The sequence below is a fragment of the Pan paniscus genome, chromosome 4 (assembly GCF_029289425.2).
Source record: "Pan paniscus chromosome 4, NHGRI_mPanPan1-v2.0_pri, whole genome shotgun sequence".
Classification (NCBI taxonomy): domain Eukaryota; kingdom Metazoa; phylum Chordata; class Mammalia; order Primates; family Hominidae; genus Pan; species Pan paniscus.
In genome coordinates, this window is record NC_073253.2 from 78,459,785 (window position 1) to 78,477,278 (window position 17,494).

At 44.2% G+C, this 17,494-nt stretch overlaps 1 protein-coding gene and 1 pseudogene across 5 annotated transcripts in view; both read right to left on the reverse strand.

Moving 5' to 3' along the window:
* PDZD2 (PDZ domain containing 2) overlaps nt 1-17,494 on the reverse strand; it is a 474,419-nt gene that overhangs the window by 260,244 nt on the left and 196,681 nt on the right. The gene's annotated exons all lie outside the window — the stretch shown is intronic.
* LOC134730403 (large ribosomal subunit protein uL18-like) lies at nt 4,040-6,521 on the reverse strand (annotated as a pseudogene).

Here is a 17,494-nt window from a genome sequence, read left to right on the forward strand (position 1 = left end):
CACTCCTGACACTTGTTGAAAAGTAAAAGCGTCGCTGGTGCCAAACCTCAAGCCTTTATGGAACGTCTGCTCAAAACACATTTCACCTGGCTTCAAAAGGCACCCAGGGTGGAGCTCCCAGGGACCTGAGCTAGAGGAATGGAGAGCTCCTGAGGTTGATGGCACCAATCTCAGTGCAAACAAACTCACTCAAGCCCTGGGCCTCCCTCCCGGGACTTGCACAGGCAGGCACACACTCCACTCCTTGGGGTTCATGTTAGAGTCACACCCCAGTCCCACTCCACCCCTCTGGCTCTAAGCTCTGGTTGTGGGCATCCAGCAGCCCCTAAAAGTAAATGAGCTTTGCAACGGACAGATCTGGTGGAATTCGAAGCAATTAATTATAATGGAGGAGGCAAAAGAAAGCTTCAATTCCAGTACCATTACTGCCACCGGAATGGGTAATTAAAGCCTAGGAGGGGCCAACCCATGTCAAGCCTGGGCTGGAAATCTGCCCACTCTCAGAAGCAGCCCCAGAGCACATAGTAAATAATTATCATCATTACCAGTCCTGGAATTACCCCTAGTTGCTTCATTCAGGTCGGCACAACAGCCAACCCAGAAACAGGCAAGGAGTGTCAGGTCATGGTATTCCTCCTTCGGAAGAACCAAAAGGAAACAGAACCCCAGGATAAGATTTATTTCAAGAAGTTTTGGGTACTGCAACCAACAACACCTCATGGAGTTTAGGAGAACACTACATGTGCCCAGTGAGAACAAGCTTTGTAGACCAGTCCTCCAAACATCGCAATTCCTGGGTCAAAGCAAATTAGGCTGATGATTTCAGAAAAAACCAAGGGTATTAGAACTCTCTAACACAAAGTGTCTGGCTTACACATATTATAAGGGTCTCAGTGAATGCTGGCTCCACCCCCTTCCCTTTTCCCACTCTTCTGCCAGGAAGTGTAGTCTTTCATTAGCATCCTATACGTTTTATGGGAATTAAGTTCAAATTGAATAATTTTCTAATAATAATTTGAGAAGTGCTCCTTTGCTTCCTTTCTGAGTGTTTTTTCCACAACAGTTTCCCAATGTTTTAGCTTCTTTCTCCACTCCTTCAATCCAGGTACATAATTGATGATGTGTACATCAATGCTGTTTAAAGTAAATGTATGGGCCAGGCGCAGTGGCTCACGCCTGTAATCCCAACACTTTGGGAGGTCGAGGTGGGTGAATCACTTTTGGTCAGGAGTTCGAGACCAGCCTGACCAACATGGTGAAACCCCATCTCTGCTAAAAATACAAAAATTAGCTGAGTGTGGTGGTGGGCACCTGTAATCACAGCTACTCGGGAGGCTGAGGCAGGAGAATTGCTTAAACCCGGAAGGCAGAGGTTGCAGTGAGCCGAGATCCCATCACTGCACTCCAGCCTGGGCTACAGAGTGAGACTCCAACTCAAAAACATAAAATAAATACATAATAAAGTCCAGGCACGCGGTGGCTCATGCCTGTAATCCTAGCACTTTGGGAGGCCAAGGTAGTTGGATCACTTGAGGTCAGAAGTTTGAGAGCAGCCTGGCCAACATGGTGAAACCCCATCTCTATTAAAAATACAAAAATCAGCCAGGCGTGATGGCACGCGCCTGTGGTCCCAGCTACTCTACTTGGGAGGCTGAGGAAAGAGAATAGCTTGAACCCAGGAGGTAGAGGTTGCAGTGAGCCCGGACTGCGCCACTGCACTCCAGCCTGGGCGACACAGCAATGCTCAGTCTCAAAAATAAATAAAATAAATAAATAATAAAAATAAATGTATGGTTTTGAGTATAATGCAAAGAAATATTCTGCCCCCATCCTCATCTTTGTTGCCTCAGCTCAGTCTGGGGCACGTAAGTGCTGGGAATTGAAAATGGGACCACACGGCAGACACGGTGGCTCATGCCTGTGATTCCAGCACTTTGGGAGGCCGAGGCAGGCGGATCACGAGGTCAGGAGCTCAAGACCAGCCTGCCCAACATGGTGAAACCCCGTCTCTACTGAAAACATAAAAATTAGCCAGGTGTGGTGGTGGGTACTTGTAATCCCAGCTACTCGGGAGGCTGAGGCACGAGAATCACTTCAACCCAGGAGGTGGAGGTTGCAGTGAGCCGAGATCCCACCACTGCACTTCAGCCTGGGCAAGAGAGCAAGACTCTATCTCAGGGAAAAAAAAAAAAAATGTGACCACATCTGCCTAATACCTTAATTTCAGGAAAGCTTTTGCATGCATATGCCATTCTCATCAGCAGGCCAGAAAGATATGATCTGGTGCGTCTTTTCCCTAACTGAGGTTTCACTGCTGACTGGAAAAGAGATCAATGGCCCAGTAAACAAAGGGGTGCTTAGCATGTGGTCTACGATTTTGTCTTGGGTCTGGTTTAAATAATACTTGAAATTGCTATATGCATACCCAGAGTCTACAAATAACATTAATTTGAGTGGGAACTGCTGATACGTTAACAGAATCCAAAGTAGCTTCCACACATTAAGGAAATGGTTCATTAAAAACAGTTTAGAGTTCAGCATGATGGCTGATTTCAAAGTGGTATCCTCAGGGGTGATGATCAAAATGACAGGCACAAATGGGGCTTAATGTCTAGATTCAAGAAAAACTGACAAAGAGGTGAGGATCACAGCAGATCATGCATTTAATAGGAATCTGCATATTGCACTGATAAGAAATAGGCAATGCAGTGCTGGGGTGAATTCACGCTGGTGGGAGTTTGACAGGAAAGGGAAGTGCCCCCCTTCTCCCTACCCCATAATAAAGAATTTGACAGCAGACAGACTCTTACTGGTGGGTTGGGGGGGGTGGGGGTATGTCCAATCTGATGCCTCTTATTGTAAGGAAGATGTGGAGACACTGGAAAGGTTCCAAAGGAGAACCTAAATGATTAAAGAGACAGAAAATAGAACTTACGAGGGGAAGTTAAAGGATTTGGAGTTGTTTAGTCTAGAGTGAAAAAAAAATGCCTAAAGGCAAACTTAACAGCCTTTTCCTACTTGAAGGGTTATTATAAAGAGGATACCGACCAGCTGTTCATCATCTCTACAGAGGACATAAGAGGTAAGAGACTCAAAATACAACTTTAGAATTTGGGAGGCCAGGCAAAGTGGCTCACGCCTGTAATCCTAGCACTTTGGAAGACCAAGGCGGGTGGAACACAAGGTCAGGAGATCAAGACCATCCTGGCTAACACGGCGAAACTCCGTCTCTACTAAAAATATAAAAAATTAGCCAGGCATGGTGGCATGCGCCTGTAGTCCCAGCTACTCGGGAAGCTGAGGCAGAAGAATCGCTTGAACCCAGGAGGCGGAGGTTGCAGTGAGACGAGATGGCGCCACTGTACTCCAGCCTGGGTGAAAGAGCAAGACTCTGTCTCAAAAAAAAAAAAAAAAAAAAAAAAGAATTTGGGTACAATGTAAAGTCGACTTGCTTAATCCTAATGGTAACTGACTTCACCTTAGGATAGTCTCATCTGATAACACTGTGCAATCTCCATCTATCAGACTCCATCCTAAGTGATAGTTTTGCATGTTTAAGCAGAAGTGAGGCTAGAAAACGCCTTCTATTCCCTTCTAGAACTATAGCGTTCCACTGTTATTCCATCATATGTGGGAGTAAAGATCCTGAACCTCTGTGTTCCCTAACTCACAAACAAGGTGCCATGAGAATGTAATGTTCTCTCAAAACATCGGACCTTTGTTTTCCTTATTGGGATGGGCATCGCTAAAAATATGCCCAACTGTGGACATTAACTAGATGATAAGTATATATATATATATATACACACACACACACACACACATATACGTATATATACGTGTATGTATACATATATATACATGTATATATACGTGTATGTATACGTGTATATATACGTATATATATATATGAGAGAGAGAGAGAGAGAGAGAGATGGAGTCTCACTCCATCACCCAAGTTGGAGTGCAATGGCGCAATCTCGGCTTACTGCAACCTCTGCCTCCTGGGTTCAAGCAATTCTCCTGCCTCAGCCTCCATAGTAGCTGGGATTACAGGCGCATGCCACCACACCTGGCTAATTTTTGTATTTTTAATAGAGACAGAGTTTCACCATGTTGGTCAGGCAGATCTCGAACTCCTGACCTCAAGTAATCCACCCACCTTTGCCTCCCAAAGTGCTAGGCTTACAGGCATGAGCCACCTCACCCAGCCTGGTAAGTGTATTTCATAGCTTCGCTCCTGTTCTGTGTACGGGACGTATTGCTTTTTAATGGGTTTAAATAATTAGTTGATGATGATAATGATAATAATAGCTATGACTTATTAAGCTCTTACTATAATTATATTGGGCACTGTGCTAAGTACTTTATTTAGATTATCTCATTTTTTTGCAGTAGCCCTGTGAAGTGGGTATAATTATTAGTCTTATTCTAACACAAGGAAACTGAGTCACAAAGAGGTTAAGTAACACGGCTAATAAATGCTGGAGTCCTAATTCAAACCCATTTGGTCTGACTCAAAAGGGTGTGCTTAATCATTACACCACTGCCTCTTATCATTAGGTATTTTTAGCTATTCAGAGGGAGGAAACATTGCAAAAAGAAGCATTCATGCTTATTGGCCAAACTGATTGAAAAGCAAGCTTTACACAGGTTTACATTGCCTGGGGAAATAATCATCTTTTCCCAGCAAAACAGAGGAAAGGAAGGACCAAGTTCATTTTCTGAGATGGAGTCTCGCTCTGTCACCCAGGCTGGAGTGCAGTGGCAAGATCTCAGCTCACTGCAAGCTCCACCTCCTGGGTTCACGCCATTCTCCTGCCTCAGCCTCCCTAGTACCTGGGACTACAGGCGCCTGCCACCACGCCTGGCTAATTTTTTGTATTTTTAGTAGAGACGGGGTTTCACCGTGTTAGCCAGGATGGTCTCAATCTCCTGATCTCGTGATCTGCCCACCTAGACCTCCCAAAGTGCTGGGATTACAGGTGTGAGCCACCGTGCCCGGCCCATTTTCTTTTTTCTTTATTTTGACAGAGTCTCACTCTGTCGCCCAGGCTGGAGTGCAATGGCACGATCTTGGCTCACTGCAACCTCTGCCTCCCGGGTTCAAGCAATTCTCTTGCCGCTGCCTCCTGAGTAGCTGAGATTACAGGTGCCCACCACCACACCTGGCTGGTTTTTGTATTTTTAGTAGAGACGGGGTTTCACCATGTTGGCCAGGCTGGTCTCAAACTCCTGACCTCAGGTGATCTGCCCACCTCAGCCTCCCAAAGTGCTGGGATTACAGGCGTGAGCCAGCGCCAGGCCCCAAGTTCACTTTCTGGTAGGGAGGGTGCATTGCTATCTCCCACAAAGCTGAAGAATTCAAATCAAGGTTCACCTTTATACATTTAATTATTCAGCTGTAATCTAACTTTGCATACAGTAGGTGTGACTGTGGCATGAATGAATACAAATGCTTCTTGACTGTGATGCCTTAAGACACATGAACTGAAATGAGGTTTTCCAGCATGGTGGTCAAGGCTCTGGTCGGTCATTTCCTGTTTCCTTTTCTTCAGCTGCTTAGTAAATAAGTTGATTGTCTTTATCTGAAAAATCGTCATAGAAAATTGTTTGGTTTAGGTCTTAGTAGCCCGCTCCTGAGCTCTGAGGAAGCTTGCCTACTTTTGAGCTACCTGATCTTTCTTCTGGGCAAGGGACATTTTGGGATAGTTCCACCTCTGCTTTTCAACTTCTTTCTTAGGCTTCTTCTCATAGATTGGATTCTCTTGCATAGCAGCATGAGCCTTCTTATACATCCCCATCATGTCTGGAGTTATGCTGTTCTTTATGTATTGAGAGAATGGTTTCTGGTAAGCATCTTCATCTTCCATTAGGTAACGCATGTAATCTGCAACATTCTGACATGTGATGTGCTTCCAATGCATTAACTTCTGCATTAAGTTCCTTGCTTTCAGATTCGTAACCAGGGTGTCTGGTACTGCAAGGGATAGACAAGCCTCCATTCACAGCTTCCTTCAGGGCCTCCAAAACTGTATTGTCAGTGGTAGTTCTGGCAAGGCCTGCATCCAAATAGCAGGTAAAGGCACCTGGCTGGCCATCAATGCTTTCCACATTGTATTCATCTCCAGTCACCACCACTTGGCATTCCTAGATCTTGCCCATGCCAAACCTACTGAAAAGCCTCCGAGCCAGCAGCAGGCCAGTACAATATGCTGCAGCAGAATTTGTCAGCCAACCTTCACACCAAATTTTGGCAGTGTGTGCATAAGCTGTGCAGACTATCATATCCCCTTCTACATGGGCATACGCAATCTGACAAATGATATCTCTGTTACGCGAGCTCTCATCCTGTATTTGGGTGTGTTGTACTTATTTTTATCCTCTATCACCAAGCGTTTCTTAGCATAGTAATCGGTTTTACCCTCTTGTCGTCTTCTAAATTTCATTTTGTATCTTTTAAAGTAGGCCTTATTCCTGACAACTTTAACAAACCCCACCCTACAGAACAGAGACTCATGTCACAGCTCAGCACAGACCTCTGGCTTGTCATTTCTGTGGGCTTCTTATCAGATGTCCCCAAAGAGCCTTACAATCCAATGTTTCCTTCAATTCAGTATCTATGAGACAGCATATGGATGGGTCACATATTTCCCCAATGTCAACTCCTTTTAGATCAAGACAAGATTTTTAACGAGGTTTATTGAGTGCTGTTGTATATCAACGATAGATGATTCATGAGTGAAACAGACAGCAAAATGATTTTTAGAAAGGCAACTGAACCAGACACAAACAAAAAATAAAAAGCCTTGATCCAAATTACTCTAAAGGACAGATATTTTCCCATTAGGACAATTTATCCTAAATCTGTAAACAGAGAGGGGCATAATTATACAAGTGTTTGCTAACAGATCTAAACCTTATGCAGCTGTAAAAAGCTGAAGAGAGAAAGAAAGCGGAAATTCCCAGGAGAAGATCCCCGACCACATCCAGGGCCACCAGCTCTCCACAAACACAAGGCCCAGCAGTGGCACCAAGCAAAGCATGAGAAGAAACCTCAGGATTCTGACACAATCCACAAATATAACTTTGAATTGTCCTGAAACTAAACAATGACAATTCTATCCAATCAACTTTCAGCTGACACACAGACGGGGTGGTGACTTATTGGTGTTCCAGATATAGTTAATGGAAACATGATGCCCAGAATTAAAAAGGTATTCAGTAAATGTTGATTGAATGGATGGATGAGTGAATGACGTCTGAACAGATGCCCATGTCTCTTTCCCTCTTTGCAGCTCTGTTGGGAAGATGTCCTCAATGCTTCAAACCCGGCCAGGCGTGGTGGCTCACGCCTCTAATCCCAGCACTTTGGGAGGCCGAGGTGGGCAGATCACCTGAAGTCAGGAGTTCAAGACCAGCCTGGCCAACATGGTGAAACCTTGTCTCTACTAAAAATACAAAAAATTAGCTGGGTGCAGTGGTGCACGCCTGTAATCCCAGCTACTCGGGAGGCTGAGGCAGGAGAATCACTTGAACCCAGGAGGCGGAGGTTGCAGTGAGGCGAGATTGCGCCACTGCACTCCAGCCTGGGCAACAGAGTGAGACTCCGTCTCAAAGAAAAAAACCAACCAAACAAACAAACAAAATGCTTCAAACCCAAAGCCACCACAGAGGGGCTGAACCATTTGACACAGTTCCCCAGGAACAGAACAGTTCATGGAACCGGAGAATGGTTTCTGATCCAAAGATATACTAATTTGTGATCTTCCAATGCACACAGGAAGGGGGATTGTGGTGCCTCTGGAACATCTTTGCAGGCCTTGATTCAAAAGCTGCCATTATTTACAATATAGATTCTAAACTCTATTTGAAGTCCAACAGAACCAAGTACTAAGTAGCTAGCATGTATTGAACACATACAGGATGCCAAGACCTGTTCTAAGCCTTTTATGTATTAGGTCATTAAATCCCTATTACAATCTTAGAATATGTACTATTATTACAGCAACCCATTTTACAGGCAATGAAACTGGACAAGATTATCTAAGTAGTTCATGGTCACACAACTAATAAGTAGAGGAGCTGGATCTGAGAGTCTACCTGGAACCAGTGCTTACTCTTAACTGCTACCCAGTGCTATCTGTCCGGATCTTACTTCCTGCCACTTCTCTGCACAAACTCACTGTTTGCCCACAAATATGCAAAGAACATTCTAATCTGTGCAGGACACGTTCCCTGACTTCCCTCCCACTGTTACCTCTCTCTTCTGAGTGCTCACATCACTCATTCTCCAGGGAACGCACTGAAACTTACTTGGTTCACATCACACCTCTCCAGATAGCTCTGAAGTTCCTTTGGTGTTGGAACTGTGTGTTATATGGCAGTGTGGAGACGTAGTGGAATAAGAAAGACCTAGGTTTAAAGTTCAAATCCCATAATGATTATCCGTGAGATTCTGGGTAAGTCATTTGACGTTTCCTGTCCTTATATTTAAACCGTCTACCTTAAAGGCTTGTTGAGGAGGAGAGGCTGAGTGTCTAGGATGATGCCTGATATTGTAAGCCAGTGATTCTCAATCAGGTATTTTACACACCCTTCCCCTATCCCCGCAGGGACATTTGGCAATGTCTGGAGATGTTTGATAGTCCGATTGCTTACTGGCATCTGACGGAGAGAGAGAAAGAATTCTTCTCATCTCCCATTCTTCTGACGTGGTAACAATATCTTCTTCCATTTCTACCTTTCACAGTCTCGAAAACATGAATAATTTGTGCTCAGTTGTATATGATAAAAGAAACTTGTTTCTTGTTTAAAGAAACTTGTTCCCACTCACAGAGGTCTTCTGCTTTGACCTATCCCTGAGAACTGGGCATTGGGCAACGTAAACTCAGAAGCAGAAAATCAATTACAGCCATTGCTCACCTCTAGGCCGGGCCCACACCCAGCCCTGCCAGATGGTTTTATAATAGTGAGTGCTGTGTTACCATGAAGGGCCTTCTATAAAGGAGTTGAAGCTGGATAGTATCCCAGAGACTGTTCCTTTCCCCAGCAAACCTTCATCTAGCAGGGGCTGGTGCCTTTCCTTACACAGGTTAATACTAACACTGCCAGATAAAATATAGGAGACCCAGTTAAATTTGAATCACAGATGAAAAATGAGTAATTATTTTACTCTAAGTAGATCCCAAAAATCACATGGAATTTTTCATTTGCTAAATCTGACAATCTTATTTTATAACAACCAAGTCCTTACCACTTGGTCTTGACAAAAATCATTTCTATACTCAGTAATACATAAATATATGGAAAACAAAACATATGCACATTGTTAAAAATCGAGAAGCTTGAAGATATTCCTTTATGGTCTCTGTTTCTCACTCTGATGGACATCTGCTTCCAAGAATAGGTTTCTAATCATTTTCTTTATAGCTGACTTGAAGTCCCTCACCTTTGCCTAACATCTCTCACTCCGTTTATAATTCTCTTCTCATGATCATTCTTTTTGCATCATTAAGTTCAACCACTTTGACCCTTCTTCTCTTCCCAAGCAATTACCATTCAATTGAGCGTTTCACCTTGACTTGCTCTCTTACAATGATATATCAAAATGTCTCCTCTTTACAAGTCAATGAACCACATTCAGGAAACACTGAATTGAGGGTAGGTAGCTCCCTCAATTCTTCCAAATTGACCTCAAGGATCAGATGCCCCTTCCTAATTATTCCATGTTCTCCAACTCTAGGAAATCCTCCAGAAAAGCAACTTTAGGACTCCAGCCTCAGTTCTGATCTTATCTGGTCCACCACCATTCTCCATCAGCTGAAAAACCTCCTAGTTGGGAAAAGCAAAGGACCAGATAGAACCTTGAATAATTTTCTCACAAATGAAAAACGTGGCTTCCTCTCCAGGCTTTAGGGGACATCTCAAAAGCCACGTTGTTTACATGTGGCGCTGTACAAAGGGCCCACCTCACTTTAACCCCAAGGAGGGTGGAGTTTAGCCCATTTATAAATGCAGTCTGCGGGGAAAGGGTATGAAGGGTTGCTGTGACCCTGTTAGGACTACTTTCCAGTTTACACATGGAGCAGTGTGGGGGAGACTCGGAATCAGGGTAGCAAGCAAGATCTGGTGGAAACTCGGGCAGGCTGGTTAATGTGGAATGAAGGACATGATGATATCAAGAAAAAGTTGTTAATGACTGGACGTGGTGGCTCATGCCTGTAATCCCAGCACTTAGGGAGGCTAAGGCAGGTGGACACTTGAGGTCAGGAATTTGAGACCAGCCTGGCCAACATGGTGAAACCCCATCTCTACTAAAAAATACAAAAATTAGCCGGACATTGTGGCGGGAACCTGTAATCCCAGCTACTTGGGAGGCTGAGGCAGAGAGCTGCTTGAACTCAGGAGGTGGAGGTTGCAGTGAGCCGAAATTGTGCCACTGCACTCCAGCCTGGGTGACACAGCAAGACTCCATCTAAAAAAAAAAAAAAGAAAGAAAAAGTTGTTGTTAATATGCCCAGGGTGGGAAAACACTTTGAATTACCAGAGTCATGAAGAATATCATTAAAAACAAGGGTGATAGGCTGGGCACGGTAGCTCACGCCTATAATCCCAGCATTTTGGGAGGCCAAGGCTGGTGGATCACCTGAGGTCAGGAGTTCGAGACCAGCCTGACCAACGTGGTGAAACCCTGTTTCTACTAAAAATACAAAATTAGCCGGGTGTGGTGGTGCATGCCTGTAATCGCAGCTACACGGGAGGCTGAGACAGGAGAATCACTTGAACGCAGGAGGCAGAGGTGGCAGTGAGCCAAGATCACATCATTGCACTCCAGCCTGGGCAACAAAAGCAAAACTCCATCTCAAAAAAGAAAAAAGAAAAAACAAAACAACAACAACAAAAAACATGGGTGGTAAAAAAACAAAAACTTTCATTATTATTGGTTTATAGTAACTAGTAATGAAAGTATTAGTAATTAGTCATAAAAGTATCAGTACATAGTCACAAAAGACTTCTATAACTTCTTAAACTCCTGTCATATTGTTAGTATTATCATCACTTTTATCTGGCTATCACTTCATCCCACAAAGAAGGAATGACAGATATTATTTTACCCACTCCGCAAGTGATGAAACTGTGAAAAGGATATGGGAACTTCCAGGAACCCAGGTTTCTTGACTTCTGGTCCAGGGGCCTTCCCTGCCTAGCAGATAGCAGTTGCTCTATTAGGAACCAGCCAGATTCGAGCCAGGAAACTGCTTTCAGACTTAACCCAGTACCTTTGGAAGGCTGTGCGGTTGACTGGGGATGGGCTGTGTCAGAATGAGCGGCCGGGCGAGAAGAACAGAGCCGTGGAGCCAGGAGGCCTGGATTTAGATCTCAGCCCTCCTTTACCAGCCTGGATTCTCTCGTCTGTAACTGGGGATAATGACAATTACCTCGCAGAGGTGTTGTGAGCTAGAATGAACTGGCACATAACTGTAAGTGTGCATAAACATTATATTAACAATGACTGTAATTGTAGGTTCAGGATTCTAACTTGAAGAGTTCAAATATATGCAAATCCCCGCTAAGACAGGGATGAAATGGAGGAGAACTGGTAGTTTTTCAAAGCTACAAAAAGGCTTATCAAGCTATATGTGTTTTTAAAGTGACAAGAGAAAGTTACAAATTAATGGCTCACCTTCATTAAGTGTTCATGGGGTGTCAGTACTTGTAATAAGCCTTCACATGCAGATCCTCATTTAATCTTTCATCGCCTTAGGAGTTAGATATTATTCTTTTTTTTTTTTTTTTTTTTTGAGATGGAGTCTTGCTCTGTTACCCAGGCTGGAGTGCAATGGCATGATCTCGGCTTACTGCAACCTCCACCTCCCAGGTTCAAGCGATTCTCCTGCCTCAGCCTCCCGAGTAGCTGGGACTACAGGCATGCACCACCACACCTGGCTAATTTTTGTATTTTTAGTAGAGATGGGGTTTCACCATATTGGCTAGGCTGGTCTCGAACTCCTGACCTCATGATCCGCCTGCCTCAGCCTCCTAAAGTGCTGGGATTACAGGTGTGAGCCACCGCGCCCAGCCAGGTATTGTTCTTTGTTTTTTTTTTTTTTTTGAGACAAGTCTCACTGTCGCCAGGCTGGAGTGCAGTGGTGCAATTTTGGCTCCCTGCAACCTCCGCCTCCTGGATTCAAGTGATTCTCCTGTCTCAACCTCCAGAGTAGCTGGGACTACAGGCGCCCGCCACCATGTCTGGCTAATTTTTGTATTTTCAGTTGAGACGGGGTTTCACCATGTTAGCCAGGATGGTCTCGATCTCTTGATCTCGTGATCTGCCCACCTGGGCCTCCCGAAGTGCTGGGATTACAAGTGTGAGCCACCATGCCTGGCTGAGTATTGTTCTTGATTCCATTTTACAGTTAGGGAAAGCCTGGCTTAGTGGGGTTAAGAAATAACCCAAGGTCACACATTTGGTAAGTGGTAGAATCAGGACTCATTAAGTTCATACCCACAGATGTGTGTAGCCCACGCATTCTTGTAGATGTGTGTGTTTATGTGTGTGTGTGTGTGTACACATGTGCACAGAGAAAGTTCAGGACAAAATAGACCAGATATTAGTAATATCCCACCACTGGATGATGGGATGACAAGTAATATTTACTTTCTTCTTTATGCCTTACTGAACTCAGTAGTAGTGCTTTTATAATTTAAATGTTTTTCCTCTTGATAACATACTTTAAAACGTAAACCAAAATGAGGCTTCAAAAATATAATGAGTGGAACCGCCATCCTCCAGTAATTCGCCAAAATGAGAAACACAAAGAGAAAGAGGAGAGACACCCAGTATGTTCTCCAGGCCTTTAAGAAAACATGGAGTTATTCCTTTGTCCATGTATATGTGAATCTATAAGAAAGGTGATATTGTAGACATCAAGGGAATGGGTACTGTTCAAAAAGGAACGCCCCACAGGTGTTACCATGGCAAAACTGGAAGAGTCTACAATGTTCCCCAGCGTGCTGTTGGCATTGTTGTAAACAAACAAGTTAAGGGCAAGATTCTTGCCAAGAGAATTAATGTGCGTATTGAGCACATTAAGCACTCTAAGAGCCGAGACAGCTTCCTGAAACGCGTGAGGAAAATGATCAGAAAAAGAAAGAAGCCCAACAGAAAGGTACCTGGGTTCAACTGAAGTGCCAGCCTGCTCCACTCAGAGAAGCACATTTTGTGAGAACCAGTGGGAAGGAGCCTGAGCTGCTGGAACCCATTCCCTATGAATTCGTGGCAAAATAGCTACTGTTAAAAAAAAAAAGACCTCTGGACTATAAACATATATATATATAATGAAAATGACTACTCTTTGAATGAGTGTGGGTGATAGGAGATATAAATAGCATTTGCAAGGCCCATTGTAATTAAACTTTCAGGTTTTTTCCCCCCCAGTCAAAGAAACCTTCAGAATAAAATGAGGTGGTTTTTTTGTTTTGTTTTGTTTTGTTTTGTTTTGAAACAGGGTCTCACCCAGGCTGGAGTGCATTGGCGTGATCATGGCTCACTGCAGTCTCAAGCTGCCTGCTTTCCTGGGCTCAGGTGATCCTCACACCTCAGCATTCTGAGTAGCTGGGAGTACAGGTGCATGCCACCATGCCTGGCTAATTTCTGTATTTTTTGGTAGATACAGGGTTTACTAGTCCATTCTCTGCTGCTTTAAAGAACTGCCTGGGACTGGGTAGTTTATAAAGGGAAGAGGTTTAATTGGCTCACAGTTCCACGTGGCTGGGGAGGCCACAGGAAACGTAACAATCATGGCAGAAGGGGAAGCAAACGTGTCCTTCTTCACATGATGGCAGGAAGGAGAAGTGCTGAGCAAAGAGGGAAAAGCCCCTTGTAACACCATCAGATCTTGTGAGAACTCACTGTCATGAGAACAGCAGCATGAGGTTAACTGCCCCCATTATTCAATTACCTCCAACCAGGTCCCTCCCACTCCGCATGGGGATTATAGGAACTGCAATTCAAGATGAGATTTGGGTGGGGACAGAGCCAAACCACATCATGGGGTTTTGCCATGTTGCTCAGGCTGGTCTTGAACCTGTAATGCTCAAGCGATCTGCCCACCTCAGCCTACCAAAGTGCTGGGATTACAGTCGTGGGCCACCATGTCCAGCCCAAGCTTCTTGAAAATAAAGATTATATTCCATCTCCCTTCTACCTAAAAGCTCAGGTTTCTGTCTCTTAGGCAGATCTCAGTTCTAAACTTTAAATGTGCTCATGAACCAAATATTTGCCAGTTATTTCTTCTATAATAACACCAATGAGTTCTTAAAATCTGTTTTTTTTCTTTTACCACATTTTCCCTTGACATGATTATTTATAACTTATGTGCAAACTCCTTTCTCTTCTGTGGTCATTACAGAGGATAAAATGATAAATATCACTAAAGCAAACATTCTTCTTACTGTTTGCTTTGAACTCCGAAGTCTTCTTCAAGGAGCACTACAAAGATAAATTAAGATTTTGCACCCCCTGTCAACAAAACTCGTCTTCAAAGATGACCTCTGGAGGGGAGTAAAAGAATTGAAAGCAAACTGAAGGAACTCAAAAGCGATGACCTTTTCCTGTCTTTCTGCAGTTAACAACAATGCAGGGATGGCAGGAGAGGGCAACCTGTACGCAGAACAGGCACCCAAATCTCTTTCTGGTGAGAGCTTCTGGGGTCCCTGCAGGACAGATGATCTGGAGGGCAGGAGGGACACGTGCTGAGACGCCACATGGGAGAATGGGGGATGCAGAGACTGAGCCCTCTCTCCCAACCCATTAGAGAGACTTCAGATGATGAAGATGAAGAAACTCTCACAACAGGATTGATGTGGAGGTCAGCTAAGCCAGGTGTCCAGAATGTGTTCACAGACCTGGCCTCTTGGGAATGCCCCAGACCTGGAATTCTCCGTGGCTTGCCTAGATGCCCTGACTGTGCTATAACGTGAGAGTGGCAGGGAGGTTTTAGAGTTACATTTATATGGATATCAGCCTACTCTACTAAGTCAATGAAAAACTACCACTGAAAACCATGGCCTTGTGAAGAAAATAACGATGACTTGTTTGCCTAGCCTTTGTTCTATTTAATTTATTTTCACAGAACAATGCCTCCAGATCAGCTTTTGAAAACTCACCTGCAAATTGACATGACTGTTTATCTGTTTGAATTTGGGTGAGTTTCTTTTTCAAAGTAGAAAACGAAGGTTAATTATCAAAATCTTTTAGACTGTGATTCCAGAGATGAGAGGCTGTTTGTGCTGCTGAGCCACGTGATTATATGGATCTCTTTGAGGAGCATTTCTAGCTCCATGGATTTCTGGGGATTAAAATATACCTCGGTGGGGTATGGTGGCTCATGCCTGTAATCCCAGCACTTTGGGAGGCTGAGGCAGGCAGATCATTTGAAGTCAGGACTTCAAGACCAGCCTGGCCAACAGGGCAAAACCCCATCTCTAATAAAAATACAAAAATTAGCTGGGTGTGATGGAGGGCACCTGTAATTCCAGCTACTTGGGAGGCTGAGGTGGGAGAATTGCTTGAACCCTGGAGGCGGAGGTTACAGTGAGCTGAGATCATGCCACTGCACTCCAACAGTGGACCCTGGGGTCCATAAAGTATAAACACAGGATATAATTTTTAATATAATTTTATTTTTTACAGATTGAAGATCTCACAGAATTTTGTGTATTTTACCTGTTTCCAAACTTTACAGATACCATGTGTATATACATTTTCTTGCTCTTTTTTAGCTGTTCATCTTAGTTTCTTTAGTCTTACTTCATTTACTTTTTGCTTTTTATTTTTGAGACAAGGTCTCACTGTGTTACTCACCCAGGCCAAAGTGCAGTGGTGCGATCTCAGCTCACTGCAGCCTCTACCTATTGGGCTCAGGTGATCCTCACAACTCAGCCTCACAAGCAGCAGGGACTACAGGCACACACCATCATGCCCGGCTAATTTTTATTTTTTTGAGATGGAGTCTCACTCTTGTCACCCAGGCTGGAGTACAGTGGCACAATCTCGGCTCACTGCAACCTCTGCCTCCCAAGTTCAAGTGATTCTCCTGCCTCAGCCTCCCGAGTAGCTCGGACTACAGGCATGGACCACCATGCCTGGGTAATTTTTTGTATTTTTAGTAGAAACAGGGTTTCACCAGGTTGGCCAGGCTGGTCTCAAACTCCTGACCTCAAATGATCTGCCCACCTCGGCCTCCCAAAGTGCTGGGACTACAGGCATGAGCCACTGTGCCTGGCCTCATATTCTTTATGGTCGTTTAAAAATATAAAACCATTCTCAGCTGGCAGGTGGGAGTTTGCTGTTCCCTGGCAAGAAGGCTCCAGCAAGTCCAGAGGCCTAGCTGCTTGTCGTGACTCTGCTCCCCCTGGTACCCAAAGGGAGTCTCTTCACCTACTGGGCTTGGAGCTTCTCATCAGCAAAGTGTGTGTATGAGACTAGTTCACCTTCAAGAATGCACAGCACAGGTGTGGAGAGTCTGCATTTTGTGGGGAGGGATCCAGGCTGATATTCTCATTGAGAATTCAATATAGAATCTTATTACACAGCAGGAATTAACTCAAGTACACCTTTCCTCTTCTTCCAGAAGTGGATTAGTCTACATGATTTATTTATTTATTTTTAATTTCTTTCTTTCTTTACTTTTTTTTTTTAAGACAGTCTCGCTCAGTTGCCCAGGCTGGAATGCAATGGTGTGATCTTGGCTCACTGCAACCTCCACCTCCTGGATTTAAACGATTCTCTCATCTCAGCCTCCAGAGTAGCTGGGATTACAGGCACCCACCATCATGCCCAGCTAATTTTTGTATTTTTGTAGAGACTAGGTTTCATCATGTTGGCCAGGCTGGTCTTGAACTCCTGACCTCAGGTGATCCACCCACCTGGGCCTCCCAAAGTCCTGGGATTACAGGCATAAACCACCTCGCCCAGCCTACATAATTTATTTTACTAATCCTGGACAGATGAGGTACCCTTTTCTAAACAAAATTTCTAGAGGGGATCATAAAAAACCTTTGCCTACCTCTCTGCTTTTGTCATTAGAGCATCATCTCTAGGAGAGGTTGTAAAAGAAAGGAGGATTTAGATCAAGTTGGGGACATTTGTAAAAATCGTGGATTTTTCCCTCAAAAACAATAAAATTGGCAAGGCGCAGTGGCTCACACCTATAATCCTAGCACTTTGGGAGGCCGAGGCAGGTGGCTCACTTGAGGTCAGGAGTTTGAAATCAGCCTGACCAACACAGCAAAACCCCGTCTTTACAATACAAAAATTAGCCAGGTGTGGTGGTGCACATCTGTAATCCCAGCTACTTGGGAGGCTGAGGCAAGAGAATTGCCTGAACCCTGGAGGTGGAGGTTGCAGTGAGCCAAGATCATGCCACTCCACTGCACTCCAGCCTGGGCCACAGATCAAGACTCTGTCTCAAAAAAAAAAAAAAAAAAA